We start from the raw sequence: 18198 nt of genomic DNA, 5'->3' as shown, positions 1-18198 counted from the left end.
GACTTATCTACCTGACTCCAGGCCTGGTGTTCTTTCCACTGCACCACCTATTTTATCCCAGTTTTACAGATGAGGAAACTAAGGCGCAGAAAAATTACGTATGGCCCAAGGCCATATAGCTGTTAAGGGTCTGAGGCAGAATTTGAACTGAGGTCTTCCTAACTCTAAATTCAGCACTTTAGTACACTACCTACCTAGCAAAGGAGAGAATGTATCAAAGGGAAAGGAACACACATTTATAAAGTGCCTAATATGTGTCAGGAACCATGCTAAATGCTTTACAACAACCCTAGGAGGTAGGTGTTATTATTACCCCATTTTTACAGTTGAGGAAATTAAGGCATGCCTTGTTTTTAAAGAGCCTACCTAGTTCATGGTGTTTTATCTTTTCCCTTTCTAAGTATTCACAAATAAGCACTTCTACAGTTTACCAGGAATTGAAGTCAAAGCTTATCATAAGTGTGAAGACTTTAGCTTCTTCCATTTTTTGAATATCAGGATAATATTAGTCTGTCCCTGGTCCTATGGCACTCTTCCCATTTGCTACAATTCTGTGTAGAAGTTCTGCCTTTGTCATTTGCTTTATCACTTTTACATGAAATCTTTGTTACTTCAAAAGCTGGTTACTTAGAGTGATGGATTAATGTCCACATCACTGGTTTTCAATATTTTGCGTGGAGAGATCCTCGGAATAACTTTACAAAGCTGCCTTGTGTTCAGTCATTGTAACTACCTACCCAGGTAGCTCTGGAAGTGACCTGCCCTTTACTCTCTATCACCCTGCTGGATTGTCAGCACAGCAGCCCAAGTCCACACCAGGGAGGAGACTCCAGCCAGAGATCAGTGACAACTTGGCACTGGTGGAATTTTCTTGGTAAGAGCAGTAGTTACTGTTTTCCTTTGTCTGCTATTACTTGGCATTAGAAACAGAGCCACTGCTATTTGAGTCTGATTCTGGAACACAGTATGCAACTAGGCTTCAGAGGACTAATAGGCCATGTGTCTGGGATGTTACTTTAGAGGCACATTGAAGCTCTGTCAGCCCCAGAATATCTCTTGCACTAACCTCATGACTCCTATGCCCTGTCAAGGATATGAGCTATTGCAGCTGGGAAAAAAAAAAGGAAATGCTTTGAGGTTGCCCTCGCAGATGCCCCACAATAACGAAACCTAGCTACATTTGTCTGTTAACCACCACATCGTTGCAGGCATCTGAGCCTGCTGGTATTGAGTAGAGACGGGGGGAGCCCAGCTAGAGGGCTGCTGGAGCATTTTCTTATTAGCTGCCACACCTGTCAGCCTGGGCCTATAAATACCAGCATCAGAAACTCCTCTGATGCTGTTCTGTTTTGTCAGTCTTGCCGAGGGAGGTTCTTACAAAAACACACAGCCAGAATTCTATGTCCCCCAGACAATTCCCTTCATGAAGTGTCTGGGATCTCTTTCCCCAACTGGTAGGCATTATGATATACTGGAAATAATACTGGCTCTGTAGTCAAAGGTCCCAAGTTCAAATCTTATGCTTACTACTTGTATGACTTTGGGCCAGTCACTTAACCTCCCTGGGCTTGAGTTTTCTCAGCTGAAAAATGAAGGGGCTGGACCTGTTTTAATTTTCAACACTTCTTAAACAGTTTAAGAAGCACTGAAGGAGTCTTGAATGGAAAAAGTATAAGAAGCTCTTGACTAGATGGTCTCTTGGTCTCTGACACTTGCCAGCCTAAGATCTACGTGCTGATCAGGGAGTTTGAATTAGGATGCTGCTATCTGTCTACTCATGTGACTTTGGACCTGTCAACTGCGTACACTGGACCTGTCTCCTCACCTGAAAAATGAGTGAGGTAGACTAATACTTGGGTTTTCATGAAGGAGCTCTTCTTGGCCACAGAGGACTGAGCTAAGAGCAATAAGTGGAAGTTGCAGAGAGGACAGTTTACTTTTGATGTCAGGAAAAACTTTCAAGTAATTAGAGCTATTGTAAAGTGGAATGTGTTGCCTTGAGAAATACTGCATTCTCCCTCCTTGGAGGTCCTAATGTAATGCAGAACATTATTTTACTGTTTAAGTAGTAGGGCCCTTTAGGCCATGGAAAGCAGGAGTTGCTGCTTAATCTTGCCCCAGACCTCTTTCCTCCTAAATCTAAGCAATAGTGAAATGTACTCTTGCATAGCTTAAGCACAGCCCAAAGCTCCAGCGCAAATGGATAAGAAAGCTTGCAATATAATTGCTTTAGATAATTATGTTTATACCGGAGACCAGGACACCTGGTCTGGTTTGTGTGATCCCTGACCTGTAATGATGGGGTGCCTGGGTGCTTGTGCTTGTACTTGTGCCCCAATTTCTCCCTAGTCTCAGAAACACTGTCTCTAACAACCATTCCCCAGCCCAAGGACACTGTGCCTAGCAGTTATTCATGCATGGGCCTCAGCATGACCCTTATCTCTCTCCCTGGTACAGCTACACAGAGCTGGGCTGCTCAGGCCCCAGCCCTCAGATCATGTCTCTGGAAGCCTCCCAATTCCTCAGTAAGTTCCTGTGTTGTGAGAAAGCTTTCCCTTGTTGCAGAGCATTCTCTCATCAAGACAGAGGGAGAGGGGTGTCCTTTCCCAGCCCAAGAACTCTTCCTCTTGCCAGACTTCAAAGATCCATCCCCCTCCCTGTCCGGTATACTCTGTGTACTTTCCCATCCGTAGCCCCCAAAGAGACCTGCATCTTTGGATTACTTCATCAGTGTTCCTCACATTTCTTTCTCATGCTCTTTTCTATATAAACCCTAGCTCGACCCCTGATGGAGGCTGCTTGATTTGGATGTGCATACCCCTAGCAGCTGTGCACTAATAAAGCCCACATCTTAAATCACGTCTGGGTCTCACTCGCTGATTTCTCGGTACAACACTGGAGCAGAGGCAGGATGACCATTTGTTGCGTATGTTATACTGAAGATTCCTTTTGTGTATGGTTTGGACTAGAGGGCCACTGAGGGGGCCTTTCCAATTCTGAAATCCTGTGTTTATGTGACTAAACCATTGTTAACATTTTTTCCAGCTCTGAGTCCTTTAATCCTCCAGACATCTCTGTCTGTGAGTTTGAGGGACTTTCTCTGGATCAGCCCATTCAGAATTGGCATAAAGAAAAGATGGACTTTGTCAAAGACAACACCCCACTGATGTAGATTGTGAAATATCTGCAGCGAGATTTGAACCCAGGTGTTCCTGATTGAGAGCCCAGTACTTTATCTAGTATATCATGGTTGCCTCTAGAAGAGAAGGCTTAGAGAGAAAAAAAGAATCAAAGGCAGAACCTGGGGGGATACCAATTTCAAACAACAGGGAAGAAAGAAGGAAGGAAACAATTATTTATTAAATGCCTAAGATGAAGATCCTGGAAAAGAGAAAGAAGGAAGTTAAGAAGGTAGGCAGAGAAACAGGATAACATGATCTCTGGGTGAAGCTGATAGAAAAGACACACAAAGAAGGGATGAAGTGGCAAATGCTTCAAAGAGATCCCAGAGGATGTGGCCTGAAAGGGAGCATTGAATTTGTTGATTACCAGATCTTCGAATGAGTAGTTTCAGTTGAATGGTGGTAAGGAGAATCCAGAGTGGAAGGGGTTGAGGAAAGATAGAGGTAAGGAAATGAAAACATTAGATGAGAAGTTTTTAAGAAACTTAGCTCTAAGGGAGCAGATGGAATGGTAGCTGGATGGGATAGAAAGGTTAAGGAAGGCTTACTTAAGGATTGAGAAGACCTGAACATATGTATAGAAATATACTAAGGAACCAATGGAGGAGTAATTGAAGAGAGAGAGAAAAGATTCTTGGAAAAGGGTCCTGGAGGAGGTAAGAGGAAATGGAATCAAGTGCAAGTGCATAGGTAGAGGGATTACCTTAAAGAATTCTAGGTTTTGGAATTACTAGGTATAATTTCAGGATTGAAGAGAGAATAGATTTACAATCTTTCCTATGGAGAATAAGACAAGGTGACGGGGTATTTGGGTGGTTGTGTACTCCCTACATCTGTCTTGTCTAACAAGGCATTGATTGGTGGCAGACTGGACAACTCGCAGTTACCCTGAACTCTAGTTGACTTAGTGATGTAGCAGGCCTAAAGCCACACCTCCACGTGGCCCCCCTGTGGGTTTTTCCTAGTGAACTCTGGATAAAATGCCTGCGCAGTAGGTATAAGAAGTGCATTTTCTTTTAAGAACTGACCACTCCTTAACCACTCCCTAATCCCACCCTGAATCCCCCTAGTTAGCATATTTGGCACATGTTTTATTGTATTTTATCCTATATAAACTTTAACTGTACCTCTCTAAGGTTGCAGGATCCTTTAAGAATCCTTGCCCACTGAAAAGCATAACAATAAACTTTGCCACCTTGGCCTAAAGAATGCTTGAGTCTGTGAATTCATTCCAGATGACCCATGTACTTCAGTCTTTGAGGGGTCACAACCTCTCGACCTCTCAGCCTATAACAAAGGCATTAATAAAATTTTATAGAAGAATTTGGAGATCTTGCTGAGGTCATGTCCCATAAATTTTGTAGTGGGAAAAATAATTTTAACATATTTTACTAAGGGTTGAAAACAATGCTCTTTGTTAAAGTTTTGGAAGCCAATTAATATATTAATTCTTTTGTCTTCTAAGGACTTTGCTGTATGCATGATGAAATTTTACCTTGACTCTGCTGTAACATTATGTTTTCAATAATGTGATATTTAATGGCACATTATGATTTTCAAATTTAGTTTCAATTTGTAATAGTAGTACAGATAGATAATGGCAGACCTTTAATGAACCAGGTACAGCTATGCTGGAGACTTACATTTTACAAGTCAAGCTCATCTTTAATGATGCCACTTTATCTCACCAAAAAAAAGGGCACTTAAAAGCCCAGTCAGAGGTTTCTTTGTATATCTTTTCACAGGCTTTCTATAGGCTTACTCATAGTTCCTAAAAGTTCCTATATTAAATATGCCTTATAGAACAGAGAGGTAATAAAAAAAAAAGTCTAGCATCAGAAGCTCTTGGTTTCAGATTTTTTCCACTAATTAGCTATGTAACCTGAGGAAAGTCGTTTAACCTCCTTAGGACTGTTTCCTCATCTGTAAAGTAAGGGGCTTGGCATAGATGACTTTTGAGTTCCTTTTGAGTTGTGAAAATTATATGTTTCTGTTTCGTAAGCCATGATGGTCAAAAATTACAGACTGTCTACAAACATTAATTTAACTGTTGTTAGTCTTAATAGGCAAAGCTTGTCCAACAGCCCATGAGTTCATATATTATATAAGGAGCTGGGCCACATCTGTATTGGCATTCTCACCATAAAGGTAAAGCCCAGAGCAGCAGAGACAAAAGATGGCCTAGTTTACCAAAAGTATTAATCTGGGAGGGGAAAAGACCCTCAGAGTTTCTACCTACAACAGAAAACAATTGCTATTTACACTCATTCTAAGCATCAAAGCCTAAAAAATGAGCAACCAAGGCTTAGGCTGGGGGCTATTATTGTCCATTCAATGAAAGCCAGAGTGATTTGGGTTTAAAGGCTTAGTCAGGTAGCTCCATTTGAATCCCAATGGGCTTTTTAAAAGCCCTATTTTTTCAGAGCTATATTTGAAGAAATCATAAAGTAAAAACTGCTTAGGACAAAAAAAAATTGTCCCAGCTTTTTGAAAACAAAAATAATAACAATATTAATTAATTTTTTAAAAATCTAGTCCCAAGCCCCAAAATATTTTATAAAATATAAGCAACCAAAAATTATATTCCTATGGAGAGAAGAAGTACATATGTCAAGGGAAGAAGAGGAAGAGGAGGAGGTTGGATCCCCAAAGAGCAGTTATTGCTACTCACAGATAACGTGGTAAAGACAGTATAAAACATTCTCCTAAAAACCTGTTTCACTTCTTCCCACAAATATACAAAGCATCCAGGAAAGGAATAAGCTTAAACTAAGGCCATAATTGTAGTGAGGCACTCCTTAGTTAGTCTCAGTCACATGGTCATCTCTTTCCAAAATGTGCTCTTTGCCTTGCTGATCCCCTGTTTTTGGGTTATCCTTACTGTTCTATTTCTCTTCACACCATTTGCTGCTGGAGAAAGTTACCAATAAAAAAAAATTGCTGATTGGGTCCATTAAAAAAAATCATATTAATTAACCTAAATTGTAACTTTATTGCTTAGCAATATTTACACCAATCTCTTGTTGATTCTCTGGACTTCATTACCATGATTCAACTGCCTTCTCACCCTGAAACTTCATTTCATTACCTGGAGCCTTCTCAACTTGGAATACCCTTTGCCACACTACCTCTCTTCTCCCTGTAGTGAGCTCCATGTGGGGCCTTCATTTTGGTAAACAGCCCTGGCCCATCAAGCTTCTTTTTCCTCCCTGCTATGTTTCTTCTAACTCTCTATTTTACCACCATGCTCCTCTGTGGGTACTTTTCTCTGTCCTGGACTTTTCTCTCCTTCCCCCATGTCAGCTCTTTTTTTATGAATTGTGTTCCCTTATTGGAATGGAAGCTCCTTGAGGGCAGGAAGTGTTTCTTTTTGCTTGTAATTTGTTTGTTTTTAGTTTTTAAGAAAACAGGCTTGAGAAGTTCAGATCTCTGGTCTGAAAGCAGGGAAAAAAGGCATTAAAATAGGAGTGAGGAAGTTCCCTAGAGAAATCTTTTGGAAAAGTCATAATATGGCAGTATACCCCTGATTGGGTTAATCTCTACTGTAAGTCTTTTAACATTGCTCTTATACTCCTATTGTATCTTATACTTTTGTTGTATCCCCGGTCTTATTATAGTGCCTGGCCCATAGCCAAGTGATTAATAAATGCTTGTTACTATATTGTCTTTCATTCTCTATAGTGGATTTTCTAAACCTATTTATTCTCTTTGAAGACTCCTCTCTCTAACCCCATCACTGTCTCTTTTCCAGGGGTTCTTCACCTGGGATCTGTGAACTTTTTAGAGAACCTATTTGCAGGCAGCAATCGTAACATACTTGTACGTGTATATTGTAAGTTCCCAATAAATACTTTTAAAATTGAATGAAAAAAATAGTAGTGAAGCACATGTGTAAGAAATATGTGTGACAAAAGTTTGGATTACAACATCTGCTCTGGAAGTCCTTCTCTCTTTTGTAGAGGCCTCACATACAACCCTTTCTTGTTGCTGTTCATCCTTCATTCTCAGAGAGGACCAGAGTTATCACAAGGGTGATGCTTGACTTGGATTTGAGTGCAGCAGAGCTGCACAAAGTCATCAACCTCACTCTCTCCTCCAGAGTTATCAGAGTCTAGTGGCAAGACAAAAGTCAAGACGATGAGCGATGGCCCAGGATGCCAGACCAACATCTCACACCATATTACAAAGATAAGGTCAAAACGGGTAATGATTTAGACCTAAAAGATGATATCGTAAATAAACTGGGAGAACATGGAAAAATCACCTGTTAGATCTATGGATAAGGGAAGATTTTATGACAAAACAAGAGATAAAGAGGATCATGGGAGGTAAAAAGGATAATTTGGATTACATGAAATTAAAAAGGTTTTGCACAAATAAAATCAATGTCACCAATTTTAGAAGGAAAGCAGAAAAATGGCAAAAAAAAATTACCACAAGTTTCTCTAATAAAGGCTTTGTTTCTCAAATTTATAGGTAGTAGCCAAATTTGTTTAAAAAAAAAAGAGCCATTCCCCAATTGATAAATGGTCAAAGGATATGAACTGGCAGTTTTCAGAAGAAATCAAAGGTATCAATAGTTGTATGAAAAAATGCTCTAAATCACTAATAATTAGAGAAATACAAACTTAACTCTGAGGTGCCACCAGAAACCTATCAGATTAGCTAACATGACAGAAAAAGAAAATATCAAACGCTGCTGGGTATATGGGAAAATAGGCACACTAATGCACTGTTGGTAGAGTTATGAACTGACCTAGTTATTCTAGAGAACAATTTGGAACTATGCTCAAAGGGCTATAAAACTGTATATACTCTTTAACCTAGTAATACCACTACTAGGTCTGTATCCCAAAGAGATCAAAGAAAAAGATCTATGTGTACAAAAATATTTATAGCAACTCTTTTTGTGGTAGCAAAGAATTGGAAATTGAGGGGATGCCCATCAATTAGGGAATGGCTGAACAAGTTGTGGTGTATGAATGTAATGGAATACTATTGTGCTGTAAGAAATGACGAGCAGGATGGTTTCAGAAAAACCTGGAAAGACTTAGATGAACTGATACAAAATGAAAAGAGAAGAACCAGGAGAACATTGTACTCAGTAAACAGTATCATAATGGATATCAACTGTGAAAGACAGCTACTCTGATCAATATAATGATCCATGACAATTCCAAAGGATTCATGATAAAAAATGCTATCCACCTCTGTAGAAAGAAGTGATGAACTCCGTGTACAGATTGAGGCATGTTTTTTCTCACTTTCTTTTTCTTGCCTTTTTCCTTTCTTTTTTTTTTGCAATCTAGAAACGTGTTTTGCATGACTTCACACGTATAATTGGTTGGTAGCATTGCTTCCTTTCGCAATGAGTGGGGAAAGGGCTGAAGAGAGAGAGATAATTTGGAACTCAAAATTTAAAAATGAATGTTAAAAACAATTTTTAAAAAGATATTAGAAAGAAGCTCTTGAGACTGAATATAGTCCATCGTGTCTGAGGTCAGGCTCTAACAAACTGGTTATGGGAAGGACACTGACCAACTGGAGAGTACCCAGACTGGGGAGAACTAGGAGGATGAGCGACCAAAATGATATTTTTTGTGTGTGTGTGTTAAATTTTTTTTTAATTATTTTGATTTATCAACAATCACTTCCATAAGCTTTTGAGTTTTAAATTTTTCTCCCCCTCCGTCTGCACCTTCCTCCCCAAGACAGTGCGCAGTCTGATCTAGGCTATACATATACATTCCTATTAAACATATTTTCACATTAGTGATGTTGTAAGGAAGAATTAGAACCAATAGGAGGAACCACCAGAAAGAGGAAACAAAACATAGCAGAAAAAAAAATATCAAATAGTATGCTTCTATCTCATTCAAACTCCACAGTTCTTTCTTTGAATATGGATAGCAAAAATGATATTTTTTAAAAAGGTGATCAAGAATATAACAACTACTAACCCATGTACCTACCTTTTTATCTCTGTTAGATCTTTACAACAATAATCTACATATTCATTAAAGGTATCCCGGATTAAAATTGAAAACGGCACAGGCAACTTATTATTTTCAATAGCAAAACACATCTATATAAGCATACAATTTACTGAGATATTGAGTATAATATACCGCTATCATTTGTTATATTGCAAAAATAATAATGTGACTTGGTAGGGCAGTTTTAAAGATTTTCCACATGCAAGGTAAGATGATGTAACATTCCATGACTCATGTGGCCATGGATATGTTTCTTTCAACCCCAACTTGTAGCTTCCAGTGGTGTTGTAAATTTTATAGTATTGTGTTAGAAGAATCACAATTACAAGTGACCCAAAGAGTAATGGAAAACCCCAAGCTAAGTGTAAACTGACTATTACCAAGATTACTTATGTATAAGATATGTCATTAAAAAAAAAACACCACCACCACATTGTGGGCATGCATGATTGGAAAGAGAGGTTTTGTTATGTAGCAAGAGTAAAGGATAATAGATGGAAAGCCAGTGCTCCACTGGCATGCTCACAATATTAAAAGAGACAGTAGAAGGCCTGTAGTGTATTTGGTGGGTTCTCTGTGCTGGTTTTTACAGAAATACATGAACAAAACAAGGATCATATAGATTGAGATGTTGTGAATGTGTCATCATCTGCACCAGTCCATGGTGATTTACATCACAGATCTAGTAAAGGTTTGAAGCATTTAACTGGTAATGCTATATTGTGTTGAATCATAGTATATACAATCTCAGGATAGTCAAAATGGAAATAGAAAGACACATGGGGGTAAAAATAGTCTGTTGCATGTTACTTGTGTGCAAGAAGTGGTGTCAAAGATGTCATCAGAGACATTTAGACCTGGAAAGGGAAATGGACTGGATGTACGGGAAAAGAGAGATTGTTTGTCCTTCATTCTCTGAGAAGACTATGACATCAGGATGGCGATGCCATGACGTGGAAGTGAATTGGATTTAAATGAGAGAGGGCTGTGCAAAGTCACCAGCCTCACTTTCTCCTCTGGAGCTATCTGGGTCCAATGGCAAGATATAGATCAGAATGACTGGAGATGGCCCCCTTTGTATTATATATTCATATATAGTATCTACTACAATTTACATAGTGTGGAATGGCAAAAAGAGGAGTGGAAATGAAGTGAGAAGCCCCTTCTCTGAACCCCAGTTGCCAAATAAACCCACATCACAGGAAATGGAATGAGGGAAGACAGAGAGGGAGGAGAGGATTTATTAAACTGAAAATAAACTAAGCTCGATTTTATAAAGACTTTATAAACAGACAGCCAAAATGCTGTGTTAGTTCCCATGAAATGTAAAGTAAAACAAAACAAAAAACTAGAGGAAGACCTCTAACACAATGAGTAGGTTCTTTCTGGAGGATTTACTTAAAGGCATAGAGAGGAATTCTATATAATGAGAAAATGTAGAGGGGTCATGGTCTGCACTGTTGGAAGGAGCATTTACATGGATGAAATTAGTTCCAAAATATGATTCACAAAAATTCCTGCCAGAAAAGTTGTACATAGATGTAGGAGTTGTTGTTCAGTTGTGTCTGACTCTTCACAACACTGTGGATTATACTGTCCATAGGGTTTTCTTGGCAAATATACTGGAGTGATTTGCTATTTTCTTCTCCAGTTCATAGATGTGATACTAGAGGTTAAGAGCAACTAGGTGGTACAGTGGGTAGCACTCCAGTCCTGGAATCAGGAAGACCTGAGTTCAAATGTGACCTCAGACACTAACTGTGTTACCCTTGGGCAGCCCACTTAACCCTGTTTGCCTCAATTTCCTCAACTGTAAGGTGAGGTGGAGAAAGAAATGGCAAACTACTCTAGTGTCTGCCAAGAAAATCTCAAATGAGGTCACTAAGAGTTGGATTGAACAACTGGAGTGAAACAACTGAACAAGAATGCTAGGGGGTAAAACTTAGCTTGGAGAATGGACCCTCTCAAGACTAAACTACCCTGCGTACAAGGCATTCTGGGTTGACAGCCGTCCAAAGTCATCTCATGAGCCTATCAATGTGTTTGCCTTAACGAGTGAGCCAGAGGATACAATTAGTTCAAAGCGATGACATTTAATGAAATAACTTGGTAAGAATGGGTTTAATAACAGGTAGCATTTATATAGATAGTGCTTTAAGATTTGCAAAGTGCTTCACCTGGGTTGACTCATTTGATTTTCAAAACATCTCTGAGAAGTAGTTGCTAATATTATCCCCATTTTTACAGATGAGGAAGCTGAGGCACAGAGAAGTTATACCACTTGCCCAGTGTCACAAATCTACTGAATATCTAAAACAGGATTTGAACTCAGGTCTTCCTGATTCCAAGCCTCAAACTCTATATACTGTGCCACCTAGGACTTGTGATTTCACTAGTAGAGAGAACTCCCAAGTAAGGAAGCTTCCTCTACCATTTTAGTTACCTCTTCTGTAACTTGTACTCTTCAAGAACTATCTGGATCATTGAGAGGTTAAGTAATTTGCCCAGGGTCACACAGTTAATATGAGAGAGTTAATGAGTTAATATCAGAGAAAGGACCTCAACCCAAGTCTTCCAGGCCAGCTTTCAATCCACTATGACACTGTCATTTTTAGCAACAAAACATTTCCCCCATAAACTTGGCACACACTTTCACACAAATAAATACACCATCAGTGAGCAGAAGGGACATGTGTAGAGAATATGCGTGTGGAGGTATACACATAGGAAATGTATGACCTACCATTTGTTCAGAGGGACAATTCACACCTTACATGCTACTGGGCCATTGATGTCTTCTGGGGATATCCTCATGCCACTTCCCGCTCTGGTGGTCTCAGGCCTAGTACATAGTCTCCGTCAATCCCTGCTCTGCTAGGCCTGTGGTCAATGCTGGTCACTGTCAGACAGGTGGTTACGCATCTTTTCTCTGTTTGCATTGTCTGGCTTTGGGTGGAGTCCTTGACTAAAATTCTCTCTCTTTCTCCTGTCTAGAGTGGGATTCACCAAACTCCTATTTGAAAACCAGGATGCTTTCTACAGCTCCATTAGAAAAACAGCAATACTTAATATGCTCAGTCATTTGACCCTACTTTTTGTTTCTCAAGAAGTGGTCTGTTTCTCAGAGCCTTGGCTAGAAGAGGCTTTTCATCTCAGAGAGACTTCTTTTTTTGTAAGTACCAAATTCCTTTTTTTAATTAATTAATTTATTTTTAGTTTTCTACATTCACTTCTATAAGCTTTTGAGTTTTAACTTTTCTCCCCTTCCCTACTTCCCTCCCCAAGACAGCATGCAATCTGATATAGGCTCTCCATATACATTCCTATTAAACATATTTTCACATTAGTCATGTTTTAAAGAATTAGAACCAATAAGAGGAACCACGAGAAAGAAGAAACAAAACAAAACAGAAGGAAAAAAAAGAGCAAATAGTATGCTTCAATCTGCATTCACACTCCATAGTTCTTTCTCTGGATGTGGATAGCATTTTCTGTCATGAGACTTTTGGAGATGTCTTAGATCCTTGCATTGCTCAGAAGAGCTAAGTCTATCTAAGTTAGTCATTGAATAATATGGTTGTTACTGTGTACAATGTTCTCCTGGTTCTGCTCACTTCACTCAGCATCAGTCCATACAAGTCTTTCCAGGTTTTTCTGAAGTCCACCTGCTTATCATTTCTTATAGCACAATAATATTTCATTACATTCATATACCACAACTTGTTCAGCCATTCCCTAATTGATGAGCACCCCCTCAATTTCCAATTCTTTGTCACCACAGAAAGAGCTGCTATAAATATTTTTGTACATGTGGGTGATTTTCCCATTTTTAGGATCGCTTTGGGATACAGCCCTAGAAGTGGTATCGCTGGGTCAAAGGGTATGTATGCACATTTTTATAGCCCTTTGGGTATAGTTCCAAATTGCTCTCCAAAATGGTTGGATCAGTTTACAACTCCACCAACAACCCATTAGTATTCCAATTTTCCCACATCTTCTCCAACATTTATCATTGTCCTGTTTAGTCATGTTAACCAATCTGATAGGTGTGATGTGGTACCTCAGAGTTGTTTTGATGTGAGTTTCTCCAATCAATAGTGATTTAGAGCATTTTTTCATATGACTATAAATAGCTTTAATTTCTTCATCTGAAAACTGTCTGTTCATATCTTTTAACCATTTATCAATTGGGGAATGACTAGTATTTTTATAAATCTGACTCACTTTTCTATATATTTGAGAAATGAGGCCTTTATCAGAGATATGGATTGTAAAAATTCTTTCCCACTTTTCTGCTTCCCTCCTAATCTTGATTGCATTGGCTTTGTTTGTGCAAAAGCTTTTTAATTTAATGTAATAAAAATTATCATTTTGTATTTCATAATGTTTTCTATCTCTTCTTTGATCATAAATTCTTCCATTCTCCATAAATATGACAGAAAATATTCCTTGCTCTCCCAGTTTGCTTATAGTATCAGCCTTTATGTCTAAATCATGTACCCGTTTTGACTTTATTTTGGTATATGGTATAAGATGTTGGTCTATGCCCAGTTTGTGCCATACTACTTTCCAGTTTTCCCAGCAGTTTTTGTCAAATAATGAGTTCTTATCCCAGAAGCTGGGGTCTTTGGGTTTATCAAACAGTAGATTACTATAGTCATTTACTACTGTGTCTTGTGTACCTGACCTATTCCACTGATCCATCACCCTATTTCTTAGCCAATACCAAGTAGTTTTGATGATTGCTGCTTTATAATACAGTTTAAGATCTGGTGTGATTAGGCCACCTTCCCTAGCACTTCTTTTCATTAGTTCCCTTGATGTTCTGGACCTTTTGTTCTTCCAGATGAATTTTGTTATTTTTTCTAGCTCTATAAAATAATTTTTTGGTAGTTTGATTGGTATGGCACTGAATAATCTAAGTACTAAATTCTGTAGAATACCTCCTCCTAAAAAGTGCCTCCAGCCTCTAATTTGTCCTGTGGAAATTAATTTCCTGTTTAACAGGGTTTGTGTTCCATTGAAGATCTCATCATTAGCTTAGGGTGAGCATTTCTTCCTGTCTAATGGCTGCATCATGTCTAATTAGTATCTGTCATAGAAGCTGTCTTCCCCACTAGTCAATCAGTAAATATTCATGAAGTACCTACTATGTGCCAGGCACTGTAATAAGCACTGGGGAGATAAGAAGAGGTCTGGGGTCCCCCAGTTTCTAAATCTCCAAATGCTTTCTACTCTCCCAAGCAGATGAGGGAGGGGGAATAAAAAAGGGAGGACAGAAGGTGGTGAGATAAAAGTAAACTCTGAGACCAAGGTCTTTATCTTTCCCCCACCCAAGCCACATACTTTCTTAATAACACACACACACACACACACAGAGTCTCTATGTCAGCAAATCCTTTCTAGGCTTTCTTTTCTTTTTTTTTTGGTGAGGCAATTGGAGTTAAGTAACTTGCCCAGGATCACACACCTAGTAAGTGTCAAGTGTTTGAGGCCAGATTTGCACTCTGGTCCTCCTGATTCCAGGACTTGTGCTCTATCCACTGCACCACCTAGCTGCACCCCTCTCCTCCACTGGCTTTTTATAAATGTGTGTTTAGGCACACCTTTCCTGGATTCCAGGCCCTTTACAGATGAGTTACAACCTAGAAATGTGGTACCTGTAGGTGGGGTTGGGAGAGAAATCCAATACATAGATACTGTACTTAGTATTTTTAAACTGGGTGAAATGTTGAGTAGTTTCTAGTTAACCTGAGCAACAAAATAATTGAAGGATTCCCATAAGTTCTTTGAGCATTTAACCAACAAACACTTATTAAGCATATTATTACTGTGTACCAGGTACTGTGTTAAACCTTGGGGATATAAAAACAAGCAAAAAGACAGTCCTCTGCCCTCAGGAAGCTTATCTTTGAATGGGACTATATTTGCTAACCTGGAAAGGCTTACATGAACTGATGCATAGTGAAGTGAATGTTGTACACAGTAACAGCAATATATGTGACTGTATTTGCTAACAAATTTTTTTTTAATTTACGTTTTCCTATCAACTTATATTTAATTGCAGAGATGTATCTCTCTTATGGAAGCTGTTGGAGTCACTGTTGTTAGTGCTAAGATAAATAATTATTAACAACCAGTCACTCATATAGGTTTTTTTTTTCCCCTTCCTATTTTCTCATTCAGAAACCAGCCCCTGCAGGTCAAGGCAGCCTCTGAAGGACAGGGCTGTTGATGAGAATGGGCTCAGTCTTGGGTGGAACTCCACCCCCACCCAACCAGGAAAGTTTACTTCTGATTAAAGGTTAGAGACCATCTTATCTAAATGAATTCCAGCCCAGTTTCTTGGTGTTCTACTCCAGTAGAACTGGGGTGGAGAATAGATCCTTTGTCTAGATTGCCCAAGGCAGAGTGGTCTGGATAGAGAAGAGTCTTTTTGTTCAAGAGTGACATAATCAAAGTCAAGTTCTCCAATCCATTAAAATAAGCCCTCTTCTCATTATAATATTCATTCTCTCATTAATTGTTAACCAGTCAGCTGATTTCTGCCTCTCAGGAACCTTCCAAGGGTATTTAAACTCCCAGCAGCCCCCAAGGTTCATCTTTGGTTTCCTAGAGAAAGCTACTGATTACGATTTGTCAATTGTTTGCTAGTTACAGTTAATAAATTTAATATTAATTACCCAGAAATTATGTCTCTTAGACTTTTCTTTCCTCACAGTGCTGTGGTTGGTAGACATCTAAATCCAGCACATAGAGATCCCTGGGAAATAGAACTTGCAAACTTGTTTATTGCGATTAGAGGCACATTCCAGGGAACCTGCTCCTGCTTACAGTGCCTTACTCTATTTAAAAGCCTAGGGGCTGGAGCTTCTGCTACTAATCAGCTGTTTCTTGTTGCCTGCCATCCTCTAAATGGAGTATGGTCTTGTAGACTGAAATGGAGCCAAAAGAAACAGCTGATGGCCTGTAAGGGATCTCCTGGTAGCTCTGGCAAGCAGAAGTGATTTCCAAAAGCAGTTCTAGCAGCATGGGCATGTCTGGTAATGATGCTGATGGTTTCCAAAAGAACAGTTGATTGACAGGGGAAGGATTGTCACTACAGGAGAATTTTGTAGGTGAAAGAATCAAGCATTGTAAAAGGAATCATCACAAAAACACTCTGCATGTTTCATAAGCTAGTATTTTGTTTTTAAATTACAAACTTAAAATTCACAGCAAATGCTAATAATTGAAATTAAGATAAACCAGCAACAAAGACACTAAAATTTATTTACAGTTTGGATAAGCAAAAAAGGGAATAAAATATAATAAGTAACACACGATGCATACACTTTGAGAAAGCAAAAAATATACATATATATTTACATATACATATGTACATATTCGCATAGTATATACTGTATATTACATAACAAATAGAGTTGTAGCCTTGTTGATACTATCTCTGTAATATCTGCTGCATTGTCCCTTTTTCTACTCATCCAATGAAAACTCTAGTTCAGGGCCCTTGACCACTCGCCTGAATTATTATAATTGACTCCTAATTGATCTGACCCATCTTTGTATCTTCTCCATAGTTACCAAAGTGATTTTTCCAAAATAGAAGTCTGACCATGTCACCTCCCTATTTAATAAACTTCAGTGGCTCCCTATTACTTCTAGGATGAAGTACAAATTCCTCTGTTTTGCATTAAAATCCACATTTGTCATTAAAATTGACAACCTTTTTCTAACCTACCGTTCCAGTGCAATATTTTTCCTAATAAATTTCTTTCATTTTTACTTTAGACATTTATTTGTCATTCAAAACCCTTTTATCTTTGTATAATCAAACCTAATGCTTTTGTCTCCAGTGCTTCCTTCTATTTATTTAATATTTTCTTCCTTTTCCTGTTGAAATAAATGTTATTCCAGTTTCTTCCAGTTTAAAAATAATTCTTTAAACATTTGGATCATTGATTTAGTTAGAGTTCCTTGTAATGGGTGGTAAAAGGAATCCACCTAAACCCTTCTTTCACCATGTTGCTAACCATATTTCCCAAAAGTTTTTATTTAATGATTTCTATCCCCAGTGTTTTTTAGACATAGGTTTATAAAGCAGCAACCACTTATAAAACACTGTGTTCTTTGGGGGACTTGTTTATTCTATTTCATTGATCTCTTGCTCTATTTTTTTCCCCTTCAATACTAGGTAGTTTGAGAACACTTTGAAATCTGGTGGGACGCTAATCTTCTTTCTTATCTGTCTGTTTCTTCATGTGAATTTCATTGTGACTTTATCTAATTCAATAAGGTATTAGAATTGGATCGGTATTGCATTCAACTAGTCTTTATAAGCCTTTGCCCAAAGGAAAAAATCTCTTTTATGGCAATAGACAACCCCTATAACTCCATGGAAATTCATGTTTCAAAGAGTTTTTCCTAAGGGCAAAGACCTATAATGGTATTTATTTGTCTTTATTGCTGTCTAATAATAATAACTAATACCTGTATCATGCTTTAAGGTTTTCAAAGCAGTTTACAAATATTTCATTTGATGTCATAATCTCATGTTATTTCATGTTATAATGAATTCAACTTCTGAACTCACCAATCTACTGAAATTGAAAGTCAATAGTGACTTCTATATCATTAAATTCATGGCTTTTTAGTTATTTGACTTGCCTAGGGAAAATTGACCCTGGGCTATGGAGAACAGCATCCCTGAAATCTCTTTCCTTCTCTGAAGAAATAAGATCTACATTGAGTAACATAGGATCATAGTTAGGATGGGTTCTTAGGATCTATAGCTAGAAGAAACTTAGTCTCTCTGACCACTCTTAGCCTATCTCCTTTACAGACATACTCTCCACCTTCTTATTCCTTTAATTTCTTTTCTGTGCCTTTTTTGCAATGACTAACTTTTTTTAAACATTTTTATTTAAAGTTTTGAGTTTCACATTCTATCTCTCCTTCACCTCCCCCTCCCTGAGATAATAAGCAATCAGCTATAGGTTATACTTGTACAATTATGTAAA

This window comes from Phascolarctos cinereus, unplaced genomic scaffold, assembly GCF_003287225.1.
Source record: "Phascolarctos cinereus isolate Bilbo 61053 unplaced genomic scaffold, phaCin_HiC Scaffold_4;HRSCAF=312, whole genome shotgun sequence".
NCBI lineage: Eukaryota > Metazoa > Chordata > Mammalia > Diprotodontia > Phascolarctidae > Phascolarctos > Phascolarctos cinereus.
Note: the sequence above shows the minus strand (reverse complement) of the source record.